At 36.9% G+C, this 22,711-nt stretch overlaps 1 long non-coding RNA gene across 1 annotated transcript; it reads left to right on the plus strand.

Moving 5' to 3' along the window:
- The first annotated feature begins 1,819 nt into the window (after window positions 1–1,819).
- Window positions 1,820–20,050, plus strand: LOC124988088 (uncharacterized). Its single transcript, XR_007109357.1, has 3 exons — window positions 1,820–1,888; window positions 8,051–8,198; window positions 11,589–20,050. It is a non-coding gene; the product is annotated as an uncharacterized LOC124988088 (long non-coding RNA).
- The last annotated feature ends 2,661 nt before the right edge of the window (window positions 20,051–22,711 follow it).

Genomic DNA, 22,711 nt, shown 5'->3' on the forward strand with positions numbered 1-22,711 from the left:
ATCTTTTTCACTCCACCTTAACCCTCATTGTAATTTCTTCCCACATTCCCATGATACCTTGTCCAACAGTGGTAGAAACATATGTTTTAGAATTCAGAATTCTTCAGATTTTTGAAAGATAACTTGGTGCCCAACTTTCTGATTATCTATCAGAAGTTTGAGAAGTACCATGTTAAACACATCAATACAGCTGCAATAAAGTAATTCATTTCCTGTCCTGTCAGTTCCAGTGAAGTTTTTTTGACAACTGAGATCAGGTCAGATCAGGATCAATATGGAAGGAGTTAAGAAAGGACTTTAAGTTTTCACAACTGTATGCATTTTGGAAATGTAAATAAATGATTGTTGGTCTGTGTCACCCTCTGTCAATCATTCCTCTCTTACTAATACCCTTGCCCCTTCCAAACAATTATCCTTCAAGGTCCAGCTCAGATATCTTCATTTTGATAGATTACCTCTGACAACCATGATAATATTTTCCTGGATCTCATTAATACTTTGATAATCTCAACCCGAGTATGGTGGCACATGCCTGTAATCCCAGTAACTTGGGAGGCTGAGACAGGAGGATTTTAAGTTCAAGACCAGCCTCAGCAATTTAGTGAGGCCCTAAGCAACTTAGCAAAACCCTGTCTCAAAATAAAAATTTAAAAGGGCTGGGGCTGGGCTGAGGGGATTACAGATACAAAAAAAAAAAAAAAAAGAAAGAAAGAAAAGAGAGAGAGAGAATCTCTCATTGTTTTGATAACATTGTACACTAATCATTTACTTAAATGTGTTACTACCTCTTAAGCATTAAAGGCAGGATTTTGTCTCACTCTTCTCTCTTCCATTTGTAATACTGTTTCAAGAATATGGTGAACACGCAGTATTTGTGGTTGTATTAGTCAGCTTTTCATCTCTGTGCCCAAATTACCTGACGAGAATACTTAGAAGAGAAAAAGGTTTATTTTGGGTTTCTGGTTCCAGTCCACATTTGGTGGACTCCATTGGTCTGGACCTGAAGTGAGGCAGAATGTCATGGTGGAAGGGGATGGCAGAGGGAAGTTTCTCAGCTCATGGCAGCCAAAAAGTGGGCGTGGGGAGGAAGTAGAGACAGACACAGTCCAAGGGCACACCCCAGTGACCTCCTTCTTCCAGTCATGCTCCACCTACAGTTACCACTCTAGTCCATTCAAATTATTAATCCATCAAATGGGTCAATTCACTGATGAGGTTTCAGCTCTCACAATCTCATTATTTCCCCTCTCAACATTCCTGCTTTGCCTAACACAAGAACTCTTTGGGGAACATTTTTGGATCCAAATTATAACAGTGGTAAAATAGGGTTAACCTTTAGCCATTTAGGAACATAGGATGAGTACACAAATATGCAAAAATTACCCATCAAGCTTTTAGTAATGAGAATTCTATGAAATGATTCAGACTAAAGTTTGTAAGAGAATACTCAGAAACGCTCTTACTCCTCATAAACAGATTGAGAAGAGTATTTAGGAGATATTAATTAAAGAAATATGTTTATGAAAGGAAATCCAGGCTTATGGAAGTGTTCCAAGTGAGTTAGAGGGAATGATTCATGTTGGGAGCAAACAGGAGATAGGGCCACAAAAGAAGGACATCGCCAAATTGGAGCAAACTCGAAACTATAGTAACAGAGTCTGTTTTTATTCTCCTATATGTCAGACACCCCTATTTTTTTGCTTTTGCATTGGACAAGGGAAAAACCAGTAGAGTGTAATTGAGCAATAAATCCTTCTATGCCGATATGTTATGTTTTGGTAGGCAAACAATTTATACTGACTAATAAGCAAAACAATTTTTAGGTGGATGGTTGATGAAGGAAATCATTGCTCATTCCTGCACAGTGAACCATGACAAACAAGTACAGGTAAGTTGATTTGACTGTGAGGCAGTAAAATCAATGGGAAAAAAAAAAAAAAAAAAAAAGCTAATAGTTTTCTAAAGAAAAAAGGCATAATTGATGGATGAATTTAAAAATGCTTTTAGTACTTTATTTCAACTCCAGGAGAAAAACAAATACTTGCCAATTTGGTGAAAATTAGAAAGCTGGTATACGATTTCCAAATAAAACAGGAAAGGCAATATACAACTGGGGGAATCTTGGCCATGTTGACCCTCATTACAGAAATACTTCTTTAAAAAAAGCACATGGCGTTTTGTTAAAAATGAGGTTATGTATTTCTATCACCTTTTGTTTTTCAAAATATGTTGCTGCCTCCAACATTAATGATTTCCTGTTATTAAAAATTAGTTTTAAAAAAAAACCACTTTTATATCCAGAATGATAAACTGAGCACAGGTCTGGGCACTTCTGTCATAGAACCTGTCCGCTCCAACGTCCTCCTTTGGTTTATCATGTAGACTCATATTGGCCATGAGGGACCATTCCATTGACTTTTGTAGGGATTTCATCTACTGGATTTTCTTATTCATTTGTGAATATTCCCCAAAGGTAATCCTTTAAATTTGTGTTCCCTGCTATAGTGCCCATTCAGCCATACCCAGCTGTAAAGTGCAGGTAGTGAGAGAGACTGAGGCACTCCATTTAAATCAGGAGGTGAGAAGAGGGGTTGTACTGTGAAGAAGGTAGGAGAGGCAGACTTCACTGCTGAAACTCCACTGTGTTCTGTTAAGTTACGCACGTGTGAAAAGGCATTCTTCAAATGCCAGCCCCTTGCAGGACTTGACTTCACAGCAAACAGAGTTGACCCTCAGTTAATCATAAAGTAGCATAAACCAAAAGCATGGCTCTCCTAACCACAACTTGTAAGTTCTAGTCTTACCCTACCTGACCCTGTTGACTCTTTTAAATCACCCACAACCTTTAGAAACCATTTCAGAATCTTAGGCAACACTTTAAGAGATTGTATTGTGGAGGTACTTAGCAAAAAACATATACTAAATTCACAAAGTAAATTCTTTTCAACTGCAACAATAATAAACATGTTTAAGCAAATATTTGCATTAAATTAGTCAATCAGCAGAGGTGGTTCCCTATCGTAAGAAAAAGTTTATGCTAACCTTAGAAGTAATAATACCAACAGGTTAAATATCCATTGAAATTTTAGCTCTAATCCATATTAGCTTTATTATTAATTAATTGCATATGTTTATTTCATATTAAGTTCATACTACTGTAACTGCCCTAAATCCTCTTTGAAACAAAGAGGAATAAAACTAAGCAAATCTTGATTTACAAAATTTAATTGAAGCTACATTCAGAAAAATGTTATGTGTATATTAAAGTAATATTCTGGCAGATCTCTTCAGTTGCTTTCTTATTAACTAGTAAAAGGCCCTGAAACTTTTTAAGCAGAATTTGTACAGTTTCAAGAGTAAGAATGGGATCCTATGTATATTATGTCAAAATACACTCCACCAGATCTAAAAAGCAAAATTAAGAAAAAAGAAAAATAAAAGAGTAAATGTATTTTCATGGTGCTCCATATTACAAATTCATAGTTTTGTCATATTTTCTGTATATGTTTAGCACAAGGTCATGCTCACCCTGGAGTCTGAATAATTTTATGATGATTACATGGTGAAAAGTAATCAAATAGAGTTTGTGAATCCTAGCAAAATCTCTCCCTTCCCCTGCCTCTTTCCAGCTCTCACCTCAACACAAAAACGCACAATACACATACACAAGCACACACACCTACGAAGATATAATTCTGTTAACTCTTGTGCGTCCTAACTCGACCCAAAAAGATTAAATGGTGACATTATTTTTAAAACACCTATTACAAGTGCAAAATTTTTCACAACAAAATAATAACAAAAAAAATGTTTAAATGCTAAAGGAGAATCCAGTGGATGAATGTATGCACAAAATCCTACCTAAGGAACACTGCTGTTATTGGGCCAAGTTCAAGTTCATCATTTCCTAACAGCCAAAACAGAGACAACATGATGGATTATAGACCTATCATTTTCTACAGAAAGCACACCAGTTCATCACCAGAGACAAACTTCCCTAGCCCTGAGTTCAAAGATGAATTTGTCAAAACGATCTTTATGTAAGGGACAGTGAGCTCCATAATGTCCCCCATAGCAATTTTACAAGCAATATAGATACGTTGCACATGGCTATTCCTTATATTGCTCTGACACTGAAGCCAAGTGCATTTTAGAAGTTGTATAAAGTCCTATAAAGGCAGTGTGGGAAGTAAAGTTGGGGAATGGAAAGGGAAAGAGAAATTGGGCAGAGAGGAAAGGTTTATGTCTCAGCAATGGGGCTTAATACAGGTTTGAGTTTAGACAATAATGAAAACTGAAAAGTTAATATTTTCTTATACTATATTGCTCAAATATCAGTGTCTCCTCTGAGCTTCTGGGGAAGTTTTTCGGCAAGTTATTTAGGTGTACTAAATTGTAGTCATGCTGCCAGATACATAGATAATAAAGATAGTATATAATTATGAAAGTTACATTATTATATATTTGCAAAATCAGCCAGATTACATACACATAAAGTAGTCTCTATACTGAATTCATTTTGTGTTGTTTTGTGTTTCTCCAGAAAAACAACTCTGTATTTTGAATAAGCACTTGGTAGGGACATCCAAGTTCAGTTCTGCAAACCATCGTACCAGGCTATATGCATAGCTTATGTGGTCACTTAAACCCTGGCTTTACTGGTGTGTATAACTGGTTTCATGGAGATATTAAAACATTATAACTGTGTTTCGAACATCTATAATTTGCCTAGAATAAAGATAAGAGTTGGATGTGCAGCCTGTAAAGGTGAGTTAATTGCCTATCACTTAAAAAAGGAGCTATTAACTTGAGATTTGAAAGTGTCCTTTATAATAAATGTACCTGGACATTGTGAGAACTGTGTAGTTAGACTTGGGATTATTCTGTGACAAACATTGGGAAAGTGACTTAATCTCTGTTAGCTTTGAAGGCTGTCTGGAGGATGAGAGGTCAAGGGAGTACGCACCAGGCCTGCAATACAGCACACATAATATTTAACCAATCAATCAATCAATAAGCCATAACTGTTACACATTTGAATATTATAATTTCAATTTCAGAATTGAGTCTTCCTTTTTTTCAGAGAATCAGGGGTTTCAGCTCATTTTACACACTATTTGTCAAAAGATTTGTGGTTCCTTAATGCCAACAATGATATAAAACATAATGTGCTAATAAGAGGAGAAATTAAGTATCTTAGGTTGCAATCAAACTTCTCACTTTGGCCCATATGTGAACCATACAAATCATTTGTTTTATTCTATGCACAAACTATATAAGACCTGCACTTTTTTTTTTTTTCAGATAGATTTGGATAAGTAGACTTTATGTATATGATCTAGAACAATTTCCAGAAAAGAAACTTTGCTCATATTTTTATGATAATTTTTGGGGAAAAAAAGTATCATGAGTTAAATTTTTATTTAAACTGAAACCTGGTAAATCAATTGATCCAGGGATTGCTGCCATGGATGGAATCCATTTATTTGCTGATGATTCTTAAGAGACCACTGCTTGACACCATTAGCTCTCTTTCTGCCATTAACAGGTGGAGCCTCAAGATGTAAATGAATATTATAATATATAAAGGAATATCATAGAAAGCCAAGGAAATACTAGGAGAATAACACTTCGCAATGAATTTATCATGTAATTTTGCCAATTTCAAGTGTGTGTTGTGTATTTGAGTATTTGAGCCAAAGATACTTAATTTCTCCTCTTAGTATCATTTTATGTTTTACATAATCTTTCTCTTCTATATAGGTGAAAAGGACTCTAAATCTGCAAATCATCTGTGTTTTTTCTTTTATCTTGTTTACTACTCCAAGAAGAGGATGGTATTATCCTTCATATGTCTGTTTATCTTTCCTCATGTAAAAGCTGGGTGACATAGCCAAGAAACTGTGGTGTTCCAAATTAGATCGACCTATATTTTAATTCTGGTTTCTCTTATCTATTATTTGAGGAACTCCAAAAACACAGCTCACATATAAAACTCTATAAACCTTCATGTGCACATATTATTGATAATAACCATCTCTTGTTTAAAGTCAACTCTTCTGTTTTAGTAGAATAAAAGAACTTTTCCTTCTCCTTTTACATGAATGTCCCACTATGTAAAGAATTTCACAGGATGAATGAAAGCTCAAACAAGCTTTAAGGCCATCTTTTCCCTCCAACATTGAAAGGGAGGAATTTCAGTCAGGGAGGGATGTTAAGGGTTACCTGTCTTTACTGCTCCAGGCACTGATTCACCAATGGAAAGGGAGGACTGAGGTGTACGTTGACAGACATTTAGGCTTAGAAATTCTTTTCTCACAAGTTGAAGAAATAACTGTACTCTCAAGAAATCCCCAGAGAAATGCACAGCATACCAGTCCCAATGTGTGTCCAGCAGCTCAGACCATCAGAGAGAAAGGCCCTGAGTAATCCCACCAGCCATACAGGTCCAATGGATCTGGGAGTAGTTGGCTTTTCTGAGGCAGGTCGAGATAGGAGGCAGCCTGATCGTATCCAGAGCGAGGAACCATTGAAGGGTAAAGCTTCTTACAGTGGCCTGGAAGACCAGGCCTAAGGTTTTTCAGTCAATTTCAGCCAAACACACATTTTTAAATAATAGCAAAAATTCAATCCCAAATATACAGTGAATCCCAAATCACACTAGAGTGTCATAGTCAAATGTCTCAGGCATTTTTGCATCCAAATTCTGCAGCTTTTAAATTCCTTAGATACTAGTTTTCTGACTAAATAAAGCCTCATCGCCAACTGGGTTCTTTTTGGAAGAGTCTAGACCTCAGAAAGAAGTTGTCCCAGAAATTCATCCAACATGAGTCAAATGAAATGCTGTATGGAAAGTGTGTGGCCCATCCTAGAACATGCCTTCCCATGGTTAACTCACTTCTCCACTCTGAACAAAACAACAAAATGTCCATCAACTGTCTCCTCAGTGGCAAGTGCTGGGCTTGCTCCTGGAGCAGAGCAAAGATGGAGAAAGAAAAGTTCAGACTGTTTTAGTCAGTTTTTTGCTGCTGTGATTTAAAGTTCCCACTAACTTTAGAGGAGGAAAAGTCTATTTAAGGGCTCACGGTTTCAGAAACCTCAATCCATAGACAGTCAGCTCCATTCCTCAGGGCTCTGAGGTGAGGCAGCATAACATGGCAGAAAGTATGGCAGAGGGAAGTGGCTTACATGTTGATCAGAGAGCAGAGAGAGAGCTCTCCACCCTCCAGATACAAAATATATGCCCACGGCCCGCCCCCAATGAACCACTTTCTCCAGCTACACCCCACCTGCCTCTAATTACCACTCAGTTAATCCCATCGGGGATTCATTCACTGATTTGGTTAAGGCTATAACCCAATCATTTCCCCTCCAAACCCTCTTGCATTGTCTCACATGTGAGCTCTTGGAGAACATCAAATCTAAACCATAACAATAACGATGGAAACTCTGGGTTTGATTTTTGCTTTCAACTCTATCTTCCAGATATGGCCTTGGCAGTGTGGTTTGTTAGAAAGAGCACTTTTAAGTTAAAAAAAATATGATTCTTTTTCTACCATTAATTAGTTATGATTTTGGAAAAGCTATATAATACTCCAGATGTCAGTTTCTGTAGAAAAAAGTGAACATTGGGCATATAAATTCTAAAGCCCACCCCCTTTTTTCTGAGCTTAGGTAACCACATGGTTATCAAACGTGTGACCTTGGATTTGTTTGTGCCATAGCTCAAACAAGCAAGTTCTCTCTCTCTTTTGAAAGTGCTACTTTTCTTGCCTGACCCGATCACCACTCTTGCTTTAAGTTGAGTTGGCTAATATTGGCACAAAGTTTCTTTTGGTCCACTTAAAGCCATTTTCCTGTGCCAGAACTGCCTGCAGATCAAAGTGACTAGTAAGACTTAGAGTGCAGCCATTGACAAACGGGTCTTGGGGCACTGTCTCCAGCAGTAGACAGCTGCTCAGAAGCTGTCTACACCATGATTTAACACTGTGAACCTGTTTTGAAACAGTTCTTTTCGACACCAGATGTCTAACAATGGCTATTTTCACAGGCTTTACACTGGTCCTGCAAAACTCACGCGTGTCATCTTGCTCCAAAATGAGCTACATCAACCGCATGGCTCAGCACCACCTCCTATCTCAGGTTTCCTGAGAAAAGGAAGGCACTGGAGTGAAGCAGAGGCTCCACTGGATTGATTGGTACGTTTCGGCCTTATCTAGATTTCCCCATGTTTCAGGGTAGTTTTGTGCTCTTTGGTGATGCTGAGAACAGATTGATGCCAATAAGCCATTTGAGATAAGAACTAATTGGAAACAGAAGGTTGAAGAATGATTATGTTGGGAATGAGCGAAGGGGACAGACAAGTAATTATTCAGGCAGAATTTTTTTTGCACAAAAGGCAGATGGAAGAGGGAGCAAAATTCCAAAGTCCGTGGCAGAAGTAAGCAGCTGCACATTTCTTTTTTTTTTTTTTTTTTTTTTTTTTTTGTGGAAAAGCAAACAGTGATTCACTGGGTTGGTAATGGGCTCCAAGGATCCCTTGGGATTCACAACATGTTGGCATCCCACAGCATGTACAATAACTCAGTGGTATCAATCTAGTTCACCTCTTCCACTGACTCTAAGTGTGAGACACATGACATGAGATTTAAGGGAAAACTGAGGAGAAACAGCCTGTGGTTCATACAGGAAACACAGAGGAGGTGTGTTGCAAAGAAGACAGGAAACAACTCACACACATTCCACATTCGTCACAAGCTGTCAATCAGATTTATCTGAACATTGCCATTCATTAGTGTGAACTCAGTATAAGAAGAAATCAGAGAAAGTAAAATTTTATAAACTATTCCTCTAAATTCTCATAGAGTCACTGGGCTGCAGCTAAGTAAAACTGTATGATATCAGAACTGTGATTTGTTTTGGAAAGACAAAGACAATAATAATTAGTAATCAGAATAGGAAACTAAGCCTCACAACATCCCCCAAAGCAAATCCATTAGCAGCAGCCTTATTCAGCAAGGTTAAAAAGCCATCTAACACTGTACTGCATCAAAAAACACAAATAAGGACAAAAAAATCTTTCTTCATTTTCCTCTCAAGCTCAAATTATCTATTTTGTGTGGGAAAGATATTTGTAATATATTCACTCAAGAGTGATTTAAGGACAAATTCATTGGAAAACACTCAAGGATACCCCTTCTAAAGGAATGATAATCAAAAGGAACTCAAACTCCCTGTTGACTGTGAACATGAAACCAAATCCCAGACTTTACAGTGATGAGATAGGTATTCATATCTAGAAAACTGTAGAGAAAAGAAAAAACTAAAGAGATAAAAACCTCATAGGAGATAAGAGCCATAATCTGATAATAAGGGATAACATAAAAGATAAACAGTACAATGATTAAAGGAAACAAAAAATGGCAATAAGAGATTTTAGAACAACAATAGATTTCAGAATAACAGATTTCAGAATGGGATTAGGTATGGACTTTTCCAGTGCTTGATTGGTTTAGGGTTTTTCAAATTTGATATTGAAGTGCATCCAATTACAACCTCTTTCCTACCCCCAACATGTTTTCCCCTCTTCCCCTGAATTTTCTAAACTCCTTTCTGCTTCAGGACTATACCTCGAGTTCTTCTGTTGATCTGGCTCTCTGGGACGTTTCCTTCTAGCTAAATCACATCAGTCTCTCAGGTTTTCTTGCACCTTATGTAATGAAATTTGCAATTATTTATTTTATTTCTCATTGGTTAATGTCAGTCTTCCCCACTACATGGAAAGCTCCTTTTGAGAAGAAATTTGTATATTCATCATTTTTCTATCTAGTTCCCAGCCAGGAGCCTGGCACAGAGTGAGTGCCCAATAAAATTTCATATCTGAATTCATAAACACTATCCTCAAAGTCTTTCCTAGATCTCAGAGGGTAAGAAAATGGTCAAGCTAATAAAGCTAGATCAAGGGACTGGTATTGCTGGACGTGGTGGCACATGCCTATAATCCCAGTGGCTCAGGAGGCTGAAGCAGGATAGCAAGTTCAAAGCCAAATTCACCATCTTAGCAAGGCCCTTAGCAACTTAGGAAGACCCTATCTCTAAAACAAATATTTTAAAAGAGCTGGGGATGTGGCTTAGTGATTAAATGCCCCTGGGTTCAATCCCTGGTGGAAAAAAAAAAAAAAAAAAAAGAAAAAAAAGTGGGAGTCTGATACTTCGAAACAAAATAGTCAGATTTTAAAAAGGAAGTAAGCTGGGTGTGGTGGTGCATGCCTGTAATCCTAGCAATTCCAGAAGCCAAAACCGAAGGAGCGCAAGTTCAAAACAAACCTCAGTAATTTAGAGAGTTGCTATATCAAAATAAAAAAATTTTAAAGGGCCAGTGATATAGTTTAGTAATAGTATGCCCCTACTGGGTTCAATCCCCAGTACTACAAAAAATAAAATAATAAAATGATATCAAATAAAATATTACTAAATTAGCATATTGCTAAAGTAATAATAAAAATAATATATGATTGCTGTATATATTATATGTGACCGTAACAACACTAATAATACCTAGGACTAACACAGCACATGGTCATGTGTCAGGTAACACCATGAAAATCATATTTACATTAATCCATTTAATCCTCTTGACACCCAGTGGATGTAGTTTCTCTTACGACCTTCACCTTAGAAATGAAGGCACTGAGTCCCAGAAAGTTAAATGACTTACTCAAAGTCATACAGTTATTAAGTGCTAGAAATTGCATTTGTCAGTTTCTCCAGAGAAACAGAACCAATGGGGTGGAATATAAATAGATTTATTTCAAGGAAATGGCTCACTGGATTGTGGGGGCAGAAAAGTCTGAAATCTGAATCAAGTAGGATGGAGATGCAGGAAAGAAGCCATATTGCAGTTCAAGTACAAAGACAGTCTGTTGTCAGATCCCCTGTTTCTCAGAGGAGGCCAGTAGAGGTCTTCAACTGATTGGATGCGACCCATTCATGCTACACAGGTAATCTGCTTTAATTGAAGTCTACTGATTTAAATATTACTCACATGTAAAATGTATTCACAGTAATATTGATTACAACTTGGTACCTTGGCTCAGGTACCACAATTAGCCATCATAGAGTGAGGATACAAACTCAGTCTACTCTAACATCCAAATGCTTAATGAATATATTACCTAAGCATTTAGATGACAAAGATTAACTGAACCATTTCATCTAAATTTCACTGGCTGTATCAAGTCATTCTTAAAGTCAATTTTCCTTAGTTTTGCCACTCAGTGTAATTGTTACTTCACACTTATCATAGGAATTTGTGTTTGTGTGTGCCTGTGGCCGGGTAGGGCGGGGGTTGGTGTTTAAAATACAGGACCATTTTTCTTCAATGATTTTCACAAGTAAAAACAGTCCCTCATTGTACTGGGATACTATTGAGTATTAAGATGGCAAAAGGCACAGGGTAGAACTTTTATAATAGCATTCTGCTCATTGTCTGTTTTCAAATGAGCTTCAAGCACTTCAAAGTCATTCATGCACCACAGTCCTTCCAAAAAAGTGCTGTAACTAAATTATCTGGTATGTTTTCAAAGCAGAACAGTGAACAGAAGTGACAATCCCAGAGTTTGACTTGTGATCCTGCCATGAGTGATCTTTCAGCAGAGCCGGTCTTGGACATTCTGAATGCCCACACATCTCCCTATCAGCATCGCCACCAACTTCTCTTCAAAGCGAATAGTCCAAGTTTCATGCTCCTGCCTTGCGGTGAAATACGACTGCATCTAGAAGATCTTGGCTAAATATAACATGGGCCAACTATGGTAAATATAGTGGGCCATGGACATATGTTCACGTAAGCAAAGTACAATTTGTCATTTATAAGCCACCATGGTGGAGCGCTTTGCACATCCATAAGAAGGGATAACATTTCCAGTTAGGTGTGTTGACACATTATAGAATATTGAGAAATGCATTTTCAGAGACTCACTTCTGATAGTACAGCTTTTTCTTTAAAGTAGAGTCTGGCTTTGGAAAAGATGGCCACTAGAGAATTGGAGTAAATATTTACAAAGACTTTTTTGAGAACTGAGGATATCAGAAGCTCTTTGCTCAGAACTTTTATCCATCATTAAAGTAGATGCCCTGGAGCCTGGCCGTGGCCGGAGCTCTCCTCTGCCCCCAACACACCCGCTGTTTGGAAAGAACCACAGCAGATCTGATGTGTCGGCACATCCCAGAAAAATAAGACTCTGCAGGTCAGTTCCTCCAGGGCAGAGCATCCAACAGAATGACAGCTATATCAGTAGCCAGAAATAGACATCAGTGAATCTAAAGCATTCAAGTTAAAGAGTCTAAATTGAGAAATCAAAATTTTATGTATAACTAGAGGCATGATAATTGATGATTTGGAACACCAGGAAACAATGTTTACATTTCAAACACAGAGAGCTTGATTTTCCTGGCATGAACACGAAAAAGACAAAAAGGATATGCACAGTTACACAGGCGGAAACATGTTTCCACGATGAACATTTCACTAAAAATGACAGAGAGCTTCTGGGAAAACCTGGAGTTCAAGAGCACTGAGAAGCAGGAAAGGGGTGGACACACAGAGATGAGGCTAAAGGGGCAGAGCCGCCCTTTAACACCCAGAGAGAATCACATTTTATTGTTTTCCCCTTTGCCTGGTCCCTGCAGCAACTAACAGTAAGGAGAGGAAAGTCTATCTGCTATGTCCCCCAAAAAACAATGCCATGATAATACAATTCTATGGGGCTAAACACCAGAAGAAATGCAGATAAGGTCAAAGAGGATATTATGGAAAGGATGTGATAAATATATTGGGTCATGAGAGAACACTAGAGAGGAAGAGGTGAATTGTGAAGCTGGTCAATGGAAAAGGGGAAAAAACAGCAAAAAGCATTTGCCAAGGGTTTGTATAAACAAGAAGCGGAAGTGAAATGCTCTCCCAAACGCTCAGTGAGATGTGGGAATAAACAGAGTTACTGGCCATCTGAACAGAAAAAGAAGTGGCAGGGAAGGGATGCTTTGGGAAGAAATACCAACAGCAAACTGTTTTACCCAGCACTCCCATGCTCCGGAGCATATTGACCTCATTTGGTGTGCAGGTGGCCTCATCTGAGAAGCAAAGAAGTGTCAGGAGGAAAACAGAGTCCTACAACAGGGCTTCCCCAGGATGCTGGAAGCTGGAGGGGTCATTAACATGCGCAGCAGGTGGTAGCTGAGCCTCCTGAGTTAATAGGATCCCCAGGTAAAATAGCAGAAGGCCAAATGAGAAAGGCAAAAGATGGGACAGGCGCTAAAAGAAATGCTAAAGTCACAAAAATAAGAATCGGATTATACAGTGGATTAGAAAGAGGAAGTATTAAATTTTAGTAGAAAGAGAAAGAAAAAAAACCTGAAAAATAAAATAGGAAATGGAGAAGGAGCTCAACACAGAACACAATACTCAACTCAGTTCACAAAACTTCTGCAAACTGGAGACAATTCAATTATGTTGCTCCACAACTACCAAAGATGTTAGTAAGTGTTAACCAGACCTACCACTTCGGACCTCCAGAACTTTCATTGTGTTTCCACCCCTGAGCTGCTAGGACAGGATCAACGTAGTCACAAGAGGAGCAAAAACACATTTCAAGCTTCAGGTGGTTCTGAAAGGCAGTAAAACATCTTTGCCTTCTACCATTCTACCAGGTCAGTGCTCTGTGATCATCAGCAAGTTCGATCTACTCATCGCTATCATTTGGGTGTTTAAATATCTGAAGCCACTGAGATGAATTTTCCACAAGAGCATAGCCACTGCAGTAGAGTTAGTTTCCTTGGCTTTCAGTTTAAATTCTTTTCATTTACATCCTTGTCTTCTTTTTTCCCAGTCTCACCTTGCTGGCAATGAGGGTATTCCTGGACATGTCCCTGTCTTCCTTCCACCTTCTTAACTTCTTGAAAAGACACATTGCCAGTTACCATAAGTGTGTGTCTAACCATGTCTGAGCCAAAGGGCACGTATCTGGGCTTTTAATCCTTATTCAGAAAGCTGCTTTTTGAAATTATAAAAATATCTTTCTCCTTATTTTGTGACTTTCCAGCATATGCATATATTCTCTGCCTTCCTACTTTCTCAAAATGAATAGTTTGAAAAAGTGTCATCCATCAGCCAGAAGCAGGTTGAAGGAAGAAGCATTTTTCCCTCTACCCTGCCCACTCCAATATTTTAAAAGTCTATTATTCTCCATGTTTGTGGAAAGGCGCCTGCCATCTTTCAATCCCCCTTGAATGCAATCTTGCATGGCTTAAGATTTTGCAATAGTTTATGGAGTCAACTGCATGCTAGAATTTAGCTTTTGTGGTATAGCCTCTGTGCGTGTGTGTGTGTGTGTGTGTGTGTGTCCTAAAAGGAAGGTGTTCTTTTCACCTCTTTGCTGCAGCAGAGAATAAAAGCCCCCACAGTTTACATTCGCTTTGTCAGCCCGTAAGCAACCATCTGTTTCAGCTGGGGAGTGCGATCTGTCAGTTTTGTTTTAGGTTGTGATGCAGTGGCAGGAGCTCCCTCATTGTTGTCTTCTTAGAGAACCGCAAAGTAATTAACCATTCCGGTACTGGCTACAAAAGAGATGGCCACTCTCAATGTTGGGCCAGATTTTTGCTTTCTCCAGTGCTGGAAGTACTACAAAAAACTGAATAGCTATTCATTGTGTTTCATTGTTCCCTAAAGAGGCAACATGCTCTTTGTTATAAAGGCAACCTTGATTTTCAACATACCATTTCATTTCAATGTCCGGGTGCAGCAGACGGACAATCAAACCATGTTGGTGATGAACACCCTGAGAGGCCTTATTCACGCACACGTGATCATAAAATGTCTTTCCGGGTGATGGGAGGTGTGAGCTGAGGTTGGGGAGAAAATAGGGTAGGAGAGTGGATTTGATATGATTGGGATGGATGCTTTCCTGATTGAGTAAAAGTTCATGAGGCACAGTCCTAATAAATAAAGGACCCGTGGAGAGAGATAAGAGTCAACAGGTTTTATACCCCACTGTTTCTCAGATTGTTCCTCTTTATCTCTTTTTCTTTCTCTGTGGTCTTGGACATAATGTTTTGACTCTTTTCCCATCCATACACTGTGCCTAAATTAAATTCTGAATTAGCAGACATTGAAAAACACCTCTAAAATGATACACAGAGTAGGTCTTAACCACTTTTGGAAGTGCTAAACCTATGAAGAGAAAATTCAGGAAAAATGAACAATTTATTGTTTTGTCTCTCACATAAGGATGTCTGAGACTGTAATAGATATTTATGAAGTTAATGGAGCTGATTAAGCATAAACTCTATCTCTATTTCCAATGATCTCTTCTCTCTTTACACAAAATTAAAAAGTTGGATGAAACCAACTATCAGATGAGATGAGAAGATACTTGCAGGGATGTGGACTAGGTATTCCACACCCGCACCTGTTCTAGCCATGTACACAGTAGCAGGATTGGAGTAATTAGGTTCTTATCTTCCCAACATATCCTCTAAAAGTCATTTGGTCAATTTCCCTGACAGCTTACTAAATTTCTTGATTTTTCTAATTAACATTTATTATGCTTTAAGTAATAAACTCGCAAGATATTTTACTTTGCAATTAAAGCTACTCCTTATTCATTAATGAGAGTAATTAATCCATGTCCTCTTCTCAATGTTCCTTTCATAGTTCCTCAATGTTTCCATTCCTCCATTGAACATTTACTGGTTTTATTTTTCCTTATAGATGCTTAGTTACCTATGTTTTGGGTCCAGTCTTTTGATGGTTTCCTTTTTTAAAAGCTGTGCACGTAAACAGTTTTGAGGTCTAACCAATACTCTGTGGAACAGGCATGTACACTTCCACTATTTTAGAAATAAGACTCTTTAAATTAGGAAAGTTACTATGTTTGAAGTTAATCATGTACTCAACTCACTTATTGCCCTTGTGATTCTCTATATGACTTTAAAACTTTTGGAGGCCTGTATTTGTGTAATGAAAATTTGAATTAGAATTATGTGAAAGTTTCTGGTGCCTTATCTAAGTTTAATTTTAAAGAATCATTTTGCTTCTTTCATAAGGAGAGAATGTTCTGGATCTGCCCTTGAGTTATATCTAGATCTGTGTAGCCAGGTCAAGTGGGCATAGTTTTATGCACATACTGACTCAACAGGTATCTTTGTCCGTCCTGCTGCCTGTATCCAAAATGATAGAATAATAGAAATCAGTCTTACCAAGGTACAGTCTTCTAGGAAACACTGAACCCCAGTAAAGACCAAGTTCTTGGAAAAATTGCAAAGTATATTTTAAATGTATGTTTCTGAACTGTTCATTAAAATTCAGCATCCTGGAAGGCAGGTTCAATATTTTATTCAACTTTGTAATTATTCCATTTCTTCCCCTTTCTCAACCCCAGTGCTTCTGGTCACTAAGAAGATTCAAACAGAGTAGAAACCCACAAAAGGTCTAAGATACTTGACTGTACCCTATCTTTCCCCATTTCCCAATTCTTCTCCAGGATTCCCAAACAGAATTCCCCTGCAAATCTGCTCTTTCCAAGGACTCAGAATGTTTTCTTCTATTACATAAATAGTCAAAAAAAAAAGTCTTCTAAACTAATGTATCCTATACATTAAAATACATAATGGAACAAGAAAAAAAATGTATATTCTTAAAGTGGAACATGTTTTCCATTGTTTCATTTACAGCTTCACAGTGTGTATCTCCATAAACCATTACAACTCCATGAAAAGTCAGTTTTTTTTTTTTTCAACAAAGTGATCCATGAAAATCATGCTCTCATTCTTTACATCAAAAACCTAGGTTCCACAGGAAAGTGTCCACCATATATGTAGTGTTTAAAGGAGAAAAAAAATAATGTCTCCTTTCAAGATAAGAAATACTTCAACATAATTTGGATTAGTAAAGGATTAAGTACACATATTCTACTAGGCCCAAGAAATACTATGAGATGAATATACAGTATCACCTTTGCTAAGTATTAAAATGAACAGGGGAGAGGAGATTCTAGACTCTTGAAGGAGAACCATCTTTGTTGATTTTCCTCCCTTGATCTTCAAATAAATTGAAACTATTACTATTTACTAGTCCTGCAAGTGTTAAACCAAGGTCTTAAAAAGAAGGAAGCATTTTCAACATTGTTCTCCCTAAGAAAAAGCATCAACACTGATAATGTGTTTTCTGAAAGAAAATCTTTTGTACTATCAATAAACAAGATGAAAATTATCTCAAACCTCTCCCAGTTTAGTTTCTATATTAATATATGAAATGTTGATTTGTGATATGAAAGTAGAGTCCCACAGACTTTGAAGACTTGCACGGTAACAGTCTAGAGAAGAATTCACCAAACTATGACCTTCAGGTCAGTTGCCTGCTTTTTTTAAATATAAAGTTTTATTGGAGCATGGCCATGCCCTTTGCTTACTTGCTTTTTCTTTTTCTAATTTGTTCTTTTTAAGTATACATTACATACTTGGAATATGTCATACTCTAAGATACAAAATACACTCAGAGTGTATTTTGACATATTATACATACACAGAATATAACTTTCCATTCTTGTGGTTGTACGTGATGTGGAGTTACCCTGGTCAGTATTGATAAATGAATATAGGAAAATTATGTCTGATTCATTCTACTGTCTTTCCCATTGTTTATAGCTGTTTTCCAGGTACAAAGGCCTCCCTGGATCTTCTACCAAATCAGGTAGTTGTTCCTAGCAGTCACTGGGTTTCCACTAGGTAGTGGAGGGAAGGAAGATGGGGCAGCTTGGAATGAGAATTCTCTGCGTAAATATTCGGGGTGGGAAGTGTTGATCTGCATGCCCATTAGAAGGGACAAACTCATTAGAACAATTTTCAACAATTTCATTTCTATTTGTATCTGCCATAACTATTTACATTTAGATCTCCATTTTAAAAAAATAAGGTTTAAAAACAAAAATGAAAAGAAATTTACTGACCCAAATCATCTGAGACCAATGAATGTCTACATTTATCTGGTTAATGTCATCTCTGGATAAATGAGATTAGGGTACCCTGTTCCAGATCACAGATATTTTCTATCCAGGAAAACAGTTACTTAGTTCTTCTTCATCTTCCAGAAGATTACAAAAATGTCTGCCCTAGTTGTTTGTTTATTGTTTAGGCTTTTTTTCCTTGAGTGAGGGTTACTTGTTGGTTCTCTTTTCAATTGTGCTCAAATCTGTGGACCTGGCTGTAGCACAAACCCCCAAACAACTGGAACCTGGCAAAAGAAGGAACCTCAAAAGGAAAGTGCCAACTGCAACATATGAAATGAAAACAAGCAGTCACAGAAAATTATACCACAACCATTTTATCAGGTAGAAATCAGAATGGTGGGTTTTTACCTATTCAGTCGAGAAAACAAACAAACAAACAAAAAACAATAACAAAAAAAACCCTGAATTTTGTTACATGATAGTATTTCTGTTTTTTTAGATTTTTTCATGAGCTATAGATTATTAATCTATAGGGAAAAGGTTTCATTCAATTCTAAATCACTTCAGTGATTAGAAAATTACCTTGGTAACTGGCACTTTGAGATCATTGGATAAAGAAGATAGCAAACAACTCTGGTATTTACAGAAATGGTCTTTCTCATTAATACATCAAGCATTTATTGGCAAGTGTTTATGAGGGAATGTTGGAGGAATTCATAACACCACAGTGAAAACATGTGTGAGTTGTTTCAGCTCATAGGTTCACAAAAGACGAATAATCACCTGTAAATAGAGTTTTTCAATCCACTGGATAAGAACAGTAAGGTAAATGCATTGAACCTAAGGATTAGATATCTGGGGAAGGAACTGATCAGAATTTACAGATATGTGGCATTGCCACTGCTGAACATTTCTGTAGAATCACATTTTCCAAATACTTCTGTCTCTTCTCAAATGCTTCATGCTCGGCCTTCTGATTGACAGCTGATGAATCAGACCTCCTGCAACCATATCCTAATTTGTCTTAATCTGTCCAAAGAAACAAGCAGAGGAAGAGGAGTCTGTTTGGAGTGAAACAGTCCAGCAGGGTTTGGAAATGATTCGCTCACTGAGCAATGACTTCTGAAGAGTAACAAGGCTGCGGAACTACTTAAGTGATCTTTTTATACAAATGTAAAAAAATAAAGACAATTCTAAGAATTATATTATTCTGTCTAATTCAAAGTTTTAGCTAAAACTTAAATACTTTGTAAGGAGAACAATGTCTAAATGGAAATATAAGACCAAAAGAGGGGTTTGCTTAGTTATTAATATACCTACCATGGGAACACTGATCTGGGAACATCCTGTGGAAACATTTTGAAAATGATAGATTCACTCATAGAAGATGTTGTTTACAGTCTTTGAAATTAAAATCTGAAGTTAATTGAATAAACAAGCCTATTCTTGTCTTATGGATTTTTCTGGGAAATACATAAAAATTAGAAGCTTCTCGGTAACCAAATCATTTTGAAATTCCATAGAGATGGTTGCTTCAAAGAATTCCACAACAACATACATCACACTTGACCAGAATTCAGTAGAGATGGAGCTAACAGAAGGCAGAAACCAGACAAACTGGGTACAAGTTTGAACCCAGCTTTGCAGATGTAGTAATTATGGCTATAAAAATAAACTATGGTTGGGACCAACTTTAAAAATCAGTGTAAATGTGTTAACAACTAAAAATTACAGGCAAAACTCAACAGCTCTGGTATGTTCCATCATACCTCATATAGCAGAAAGTAAAATAATAGAAATAAAGATTTCTCTGATAAAAAAAGAAAAAGAAAGAGAGAGAGAGAGAGAAATCTTGCTTACTTGGACCAATCAATCATAAGTCCTTTTTCTATTACAGTAGACTTAATAAAGCTTTCTCAGTAGGTTGGGGGATTTATATTGGTGATGATAAGAGTATAAACAGAATGTTAATATCAGAACGAATTAATAATAAGTGGAAATCAGTGTAAGAATATGGAACGAACATACAGTTCTTAAGCTATTTTTCACTATTTGACCCACAATTTTCCAGTTTTCCATGATGATATATTAACTCAAGTCTTTGCAAACATATTCTTAATTATAATGTTCCTTTGTTACTATCTGCTTGACATATTATTACATGTTTAATATATAAATATTAACAATTTTTGTTTGGTGTTTCATAACTGATTCCATTGAAAACAAATGAAATAAATTTTAGTTCAACTGTTGTTTTCCTTTTTCTCCAGTTACTGCATTTATTTCACTGTTTCCTTGCTGAGAATGTGATAGATTTTCACACACACACAAAAAAAAAAGAAAATTCAAAATTTTCCCTCACTACGAAACAGTTTCTCTTGTTTTAAAATTCTTTGGGTCTATCAAAGTTGCGTATTTAGATCATTATTAATACAACACATGTTCTTATGATACTTGAAGTAATAAAAAATATCTATTACTAAGTGTATGCTATTTAATAATTGAATTACAAAATTAACCTCATGGGACACAGACTAAAAGACAGCAATTATCTATAACAAGCTATAATTCCATTACAGTTTTTTTTAATTAAATTAAATCTAAGTTGTACTCTTAAAACAAATAAAAAAACTTAATGGTTAGATTACAGTGTTAATACAGAAAAAGATTATTCACTTGATACATTGAAAAACATTGTTTATTTAGAAATATTGCTTTTTTATTTGTTTCTTCTCATAGGCTCTTGTGTCTATATTTTCATCTATTGATGCCCACTTAAAGCCCTTTGTCTTTTGCTGTCTTAAGAACTTAATGTAATGGGAAGCAAATTTATTCTGTGATCACATAAGCGGCACTACCTATTCTCCAGTGGTATGTGCAGTTAAGATTCACCGTGAATACATTTGTAATGTTGAGCAACTTCTTGATATCTCCATGCCTCAGTTTCTGCATTTTCAAAATGAATTAGATACTTTTTAGCTTCTTTTTCAGTTCTGATACTGGGTGATTCTGTAAGGGTTGTTTAGCTTGCCAAAGTATTGATATTGGTGGTGTGCCAATAACAAGGTTGAAAATAACCTCACACAAAGAACTACTAACATGATAATTTTTATGAAAATCAGACAGCAGTAGCAGGAATACAGAGTATTTTTTGCATATAATAAAGCTTTTGTAAAATGGAAGGAAAAAAATGTAATGAGATGTACTTTGCCAGTGCTGTCAAAGCTGTTTGGGACGCACATCGCAATCTGACTCAAAGTGAATGTAATTAGCACTGTCATCATTATTGAAGGTCTTAATTTCTTAAAAAGCAAGACCATGACGATTTTTCTCTGTCACATCAGAATCTACAACAGAGCTCCTTATATAATAGGTGCTATGTAAATGTGTTTTTAATCAATCGGCAGAGGTTGTCTGAAGAAATACATTGACAAATTTGCACACAAATATTAAGTCACTGATAAACATAAGCAGAAACCCAACAAACCCAACAAGTAACATCTGTTTCCTTAATATAAGGAATAAATGTGCTGGACTTGCAAGGTGGAAGAAATCATTGTGTCGAAATTAGCCTCTAGGTCAACAACCAAATGCTTATGACTTCGTCAGGAATAGAAGCTTAAGACGTAGAAGACAGCCGGAGTATTGGATGTCTATATTATTGTTGCAGATGACTCTAAGTGCCATTTTATAAGCCCATTAAAAACTGTCAGGTCTCCCATGACATATTATATTCTCATAAAATGACACAAATGCTAAATTAAGTTTGAATTTGAATTAGCAAAGAATAGAAAAATCAATTTAAGTGTTCCCAATGCAATCCCAACCTCTGCACCCTTGCTTTGCATCTGTGTATTTCATTAGTATATTTTGTTACATGATCATGTAATATTTATGCAGTAACATAATATGCTCTGTACATCTAAGATTAGAGAAAAAGTGCAGTTCCTTTCCATTATTTGGTGCCCTTTATCTGCTGAACACTATGTAACATTACCCGGGGTTTGGTGATTATGTAATGAGGGCTCCTATTGTAATACACCCTGCACAGTTGGAGAGTTGCTGTGGGAAACTTAACTCTACAAATCCTGAGTTTTGGAACAATTAAAGCCTGGGTTTTAATGTTATGTTCACCTCATTTTTTTCCCCAAAAATATTTTGGTTTCTTTCTCCCTGAAAACCCAAAAGTACTGAAGTACAAGAAATGTAACAAGAATTATGGGGAAAAGTTCCCCAGAAGATGAAATAACAACTGCCATCTGGTGCACAACAGATGTGTGTTCCACCAACTTTTTTTTTTTTTTTCTTTTTTTTCTTTTGAGTTCTCCTCTCCAAGTCCTGGCCAGACCCAAACACTGTGCGGAGCTTATGAGATCTGACAACTTTACAGCCCTGGGCTGGAAGACTGCAGGCCAGTGTTTTTCCTAGAATTCACTGAAGCCCCAGGGAATAAACTCACAGGTTCAAGCATGATATTCAAAAGTTGTTCTACCCGCAATGAGGACCGACCACAAAGTTCCTCTTAACAAATAAAGTCTGAGAGGATTTCAACAAAAGAGCAATAAAGATTGCCTGCCTTAGAAGAGAGACACTCAAGACGTGGCCACATGGGCAGATGCTCTCCTAGTCCCAGATAAAGCACTCTCCAGGAGGGTCACATGGTCTCTTCCATTCAAGCAGAATTGCCCCACACTGATTAGCCACTATGG

This window comes from Sciurus carolinensis, chromosome 7 (assembly GCF_902686445.1).
Source record: "Sciurus carolinensis chromosome 7, mSciCar1.2, whole genome shotgun sequence".
Lineage (NCBI taxonomy): Eukaryota > Metazoa > Chordata > Mammalia > Rodentia > Sciuridae > Sciurus > Sciurus carolinensis.